A 5,771-nucleotide genomic window follows, 5' to 3' on the forward strand; every position below is an offset into this window, starting at 1 on the left:
CCATGATAAGGAAGCCTAACAAGGTAACCAAGAGATGGAAACTACTTGGATGATAGAAAATTGTTTTTAGTTTATTTGACAGCTGATTGAAGACGTGGGTCAAAACTGACCTGTTAACATCAGAGATGGGAACAGAAAGCTAACACAAGAGGAAGGTTGAAGCTATGAAAAAGGAGTTTGATAAAAATCTTGAACTGACAGTAGAAATATCCTTTTGTGTGTTTACCTTTGTTGACAGAAGTCACTTTAGCTTGGCAGTGAAAAGAATCACTGCTAGCTTGACAAATAAGTGGCACAAACTGGGTTCAAGCTGGACTTTGGACACTGGTATCTGCAACAACTCCCATCAACTCCTAATCTAGCATCTCTGCTGTGGTCAAACTATTTTACAGAACATTTGACAGACCTGTGGAGCAGTGAGGACAGACATGAGTTGATCCACATGATCCACTGAAGCGCCATTTTACCCTGCCACTGAGGTCACCAACATGAGCTGGAGTTGGGACTCTTGAACTGAATCTGGTATCACAGCGACACCTACTGCTGCTAAATGGAACAACAACATTGAACCCAAGTACAGGATTGAAGGGAGACTGATGGTCGCTGTTTGGGTTTTTGAAGAACAAGGAGGGTGTTGGTTCAAGCTGGATTCTCAGAGACTATTTCCCCAACCTCTACATTGGCATCTACATTATCATCCAGTCAGGTGACTGAAGTCATCCAGTCATGTGACTGAAGTCATCCATTCATGTCAGTGATGTCACTTGGCAGGACTGTCATTGCCGTCACATTCTAGAAAAGAATCCAGACTCCACATTGACTCCTGTCTATTATTGTGTCCCACCCTCCTGGTCCTTACTCTGAATTCTCAGAGTTTATATCCAGTTCAGTTCTCAAAACAGATGAAGTCATGAGTGTTGATAAATTTCCTTTTCTCCACTGATTATATGTCAAGGTTTGTGTGGGGGGGTGGAGCCTATCCCAGCAGCCTTCGGACAAGAGGCGGGGTTCATCCTGGACAGGTCACCAGTCCATCACAGGGCCAACACATAGAGAAATACAACCATTCACACTCACAGCCACACCTACAGTCAATTTAGAGTATCAATCAGCCTCGTCCCCTCTTGATGTCTTTGGACTGTGGGAGGAAGCTGGAGTACCAGAGAGAACCCACACAGGAACAGGGAGAACATGTAGACTCACACAGCTGGGGTTCGAATCTGTAACCTTCTTGCTGTGAGGCCACAGTGCTGACCACTGCACCATTGTGTCCCCTGAAAATGCCACCAGATCGTTTGGATTTTCTGTAAAATCAAGTACACATGAACATGAAGAGGTTTTCACAGGGCTGGTGGTGCAATGGATAGCATGACTGACTACTGTCAGAAAGGAAGGCCTGGCCAGTCTTTGCTCACAGGTCATACGATGTACTTAGAAGGTCCTGAATAAATCTGGAGTTCCATGATTTCCTTGTGGTTCATGTTTCTTTTGGCAATGTAGTCTGGAACAAGAGCAAGATGAACCTCCAAATAGCAACAGTTTGGATTGCAGGTGATGTCAAGTTGTATTTTGAGGAAACTCCTCCTTGTGTTTGGCTCCATGGTGAAATGGTGAGCACTCTGGACTCTGAATCAGTGATCAGAGTTCAAGTCTCAGGGGGACCTTCCTGTCTGGAATGTGTCCCATGGGACAAACTGATAGAGAGATATTATGTGGTTCTAATGTTCTGGTTCATTTCTTGTCCTTTAGAAAAATGAAATTCATTTCTTACTGCCATGAACACAGACTGTGTGTTTAATGTTAACAATAAATGCAACAACTCAGGAGCCAGTCGCTCCTGTGGAAAAATTCTACTTTGTCAATGAATTAATTCATTTCATATTGCAGTCTGCCACTTTAAGTTTCTGTCAGGATGGCCGAGCGGTCTAAGGCGCTGTGGATGCAAATCCCACTTCTGACAAAGGACATTTTCTCCACATTCCTATGCAATGAAATGTGAAAATTAACCCCCCAAGTGCCAAATCTTGCTCCACAGCAACACCTACATCTCTACCACATCTGCCACCTATGGCCCTTCAAATAAGAGCTCTGTGTCACTGTACAAAAACTTGAAAACATATGTTTGTGAAAATTATATCCTGAAAACCACTGTCGTCCCTCAATCATGATTAGTGCCATAATTTGTCTCACTCATTTCCTCTTTGACAGGTTCCATGGTGTAATGGTGAGCACTCTGCACTTTGAATCCAGTGATCTGAGTTCAAATCTCAGTGGAGCCTCCAGCTGGTCTCTGACAGGTGTTGATAGAGGAGTTGTGTTTGTCTGTGGCTGCTAACTACGGCGCAAGACACCATCAACAAGTGACGTTCAGAAAATCTCAACTCCTTCATGTTAAAGAGAAAAAGCAGTCTCTTTTCACGCTGGAGTTGGTCATCTTGAACTGAACCTGGTATCACAGCGACACCTACTGCTGACGTCATCCAGTCATGTGACTGAAGTCATCCTGTCATGTGACTGAAGTCATCCAGTCATGTGACTGAAGTCATCCTGTCATGTGACTGAAGTCATCCATTCATGTCAGTGATGTCACTTGGCAGGACTGTCATTGCCGTCACATTCTAGAAAAGAACCCAGACTCCACATGTGGCTCCCATGACAACTGATGGACCTCTGGTTGAAGGCTGGACGATGATGTTTGGACTTGAAGGAAAACTCCTTGTCCAAATTCCATTGTGTTCAAATTTAAAGTCCCACAATAAGAAGTAGCTGAATCTGACAGGTGAAGGTTTGGAACTCCAAGATGGTTGATGTTTTCTTGACTTGATGCTCTGACTGTCAGGGTAGATGACAGCTTCTTTCTGCTGCTGCATCTGAGTGGCTATGATTGGAGGTTTTACCTCCCAAGGTTGTCTGGTTCCAGGGGAAATTTGAAAATTCCAGTCCCCAACCTTGGCTGTTCTGAAACTCTTCTCCTGAATCACTCCTGAGCTGCAGCAAGAAAAAATACCAGTGCCCAACCAGATCAACTTAATGGCTGCTAACAGCCTCAGACACTTGATTTCCATCAATCTGGAACCAAGAAGGCCCTCACCTGTGGTTCTCCTCCAGGAGAGTCCAGGTTCTGCCATTGTGGCTCCTTGTGCCACTGCCAGAGAGCCTCAGCTGCACACTGCAACATTTCAACAGGAGATTTACATTCCTTCAAATGTCCTGACATCTTCTTCCAATGGTTCTGTTCCATATTTATATTTTAAAATCAATCACACAATGAAAGCTGCCACAGCTGGTTTAAGTGAGAGAACACACTAAGAGATTTGAAGATGAATGTAAACATGGGGCTTGAAGCCACCACCCTGAGATTAAGAGTCTCATGCTCTACTGACTGAGGTCGTCAGGCCAGGGCTTCCATGTTCTACAGCATGAAGTGATCAGAGTGAGAGACGTTTGCTGCACACAAGCTCTTCATCAGACTGAGAAAGAAAAGAACAGCGCCATCTTAAAAACAAGTGATCATTCTAGTCAGACACATTCACTATGATGCTGCTGAGCCTGAAGGTAGGATGAATAAAGGAGTGTCTGAGAGAGCTTCAACAGACAAACTGTCCAGTTTAACAACAAATACTAGTCAGTATTCATGTTGCTGCCGTGACCCGGATTCAAACCAGGGTTGCTGCAGCCACAACACAGAGTACTGCCCACTATAGGATCATGGCCTCCTGGACGCTGAGGTTTGAGCTTCTATGTCTTTGTCTCACTGAGAGATCAAAGACAATTTGTGCTCACAAATAAATCATTGAGAAATCAAGGTGAGATCAAAGAAAGAATTCTAAGATCAAACACAAAACTCTGAGATCAAATGCCGAAGTTCCCCAAGGTTCAGTTTTAGCTCAGACCCTCTTTAATATCTGTATACTGCCACTTGTCATCAGGAGACTCAGTATAAACTTCCACAGTTCTGCTTATGTCACACAGCTGTACATCGCCGTGTCTCCTGATGACTCAGGACCAGTTGATGTCCTCTTACCTGCATTTAGAGATCCAGTCATGGATGCAGAGAACTTTCTCCAGCTCAGCCAGGACAAAACTGAGGTCTTAATTATTGGTCCTGAAGCTCAGAGAGAAACTGAGTGCAAAACTAGAAACACGAGCACTTGAGGCCTCTCAACAAGTGAAAAACCTTGGTCTCATCTTTGATTCAGATCTTAGTTCTGAACCACTCATCAGAAACAGAACCAAACCAGCATTTTATCATCCTAAGAATGTTGTGGGAGTCCAGCTGTCATGATGACAAAGATGGATTTGGATTGTGACCCAACGACTCAGGTCCTGGACTCCAGCAGACCTCTCAACACCTGCAGCATTTTTTTCAGCTCCACCAAACCTAACATTCACTGCCTCCTCATCATCTGGGCATCAAAAGCAGCTCAGACCTGCTGCAGCTCAGCAGACCTCAGCCATTTTTAGGATGTCTCCATGATTCTCCTTCACATGATTTTCATTCAGAAACAATAGAATTGTCAAATACCACAACAGTTTTCAGCTTGCTGGTAAACAATATTTTAACTTCCATTCCACTGTGTAATGGCAGTGACTGATGTGTACTATATGCAGTACTAATCAAGTACAGCCCTGATTGATACTTTATCTCCAATGCTAGGAAGGTTAAGAATGTTGAAATGGACCAAGCAGGAATAGAATCTCAAGTCATATCTACTTTACTGAGCAGCACTCAGTTAATTTCAGGAAACACAAGACATTTGACCACATGTCAGTGAAGTAGTCAGCATCAGATACCATCAGATACCATAAGATACCATAAGATACCATCAGATACCACCAGATACCACCAGATACCATCAGATACCATCAGATACCACCAGATACCATCAGATACCATCAGATACCTTCAGATACCATAAGATACCATCAGATACCACCAGATACCACCAGATACCATCAGATACCATCAGATACCACCAGATACCACCAGATACCATCAGATACCATCAGATACCTTCAGATACCATAAGATACCATCAGATACCACCAGATACCACCAGATACCATCAGATACCATCAGATACCATCAGATACCATCAGATACCACCAGATACCACCAGATACCATCAGATACCACCAGATACCATCAGATACCATCAGATACCACCAGATACCATCAGATACCACCAGATACCACCAGATACCACCAGATACCACCAGATACCATCAGATACCACCAGATACCACCAGATACCATCAGATACCATCAGATACCATCAGATACCATCAGATACCACCAGATACCACCAGATACCACCAGATACCATCAGATACCACCAGATACCATCAGATACCACCAGATACCACCAGATACCACCAGATACCACCAGATACCATCAGATACCATCAGATACCATCAGATACCATCAGATACCTTCAGATACCATAAGATACCATCAGATACCACCAGATACCATCAGATACCATCAGATACCACCAGATACCATCAGATACCATCAGATACCATCAGATACCATCAGATACCACCAGATACCACCAGATACCATCAGATACCACCAGATACCACCAGATACCATCAGATACCATCAGATGCCACCAGATACCATCAGATACCACCAGATACCACCAGATACCATCAGATACCACCAGATACCATCAGATACCATCAGATACCACCAGATACCATCAGATACCACCAGATACCATCAGATACCATCAGATACCATCAACTTATCAGCTCAGTGTGCATG

At 43.8% G+C, this 5,771-nt stretch overlaps 1 non-coding gene across 1 annotated transcript; it reads left to right on the top strand.

Moving 5' to 3' along the window:
* The first annotated feature begins 2,207 nt into the window (after window positions 1-2,207).
* trnaq-uug (transfer RNA glutamine (anticodon UUG)) lies at window positions 2,208-2,279 on the top strand. Its single transcript has one exon. It is a non-coding gene; the product is annotated as a tRNA-Gln (tRNA).
* Window positions 2,280-5,771: the final 3,492 nt, after the last annotated feature.

Source organism: Aulostomus chinensis, chromosome 4 (assembly GCF_037954235.1).
Source record: "Aulostomus chinensis isolate RoL2024-O1b breed Wild chromosome 4, RoL_Achi_v1.0, whole genome shotgun sequence".
Classification (NCBI taxonomy): Eukaryota; Metazoa; Chordata; class Actinopteri; order Syngnathiformes; family Aulostomidae; genus Aulostomus; species Aulostomus chinensis.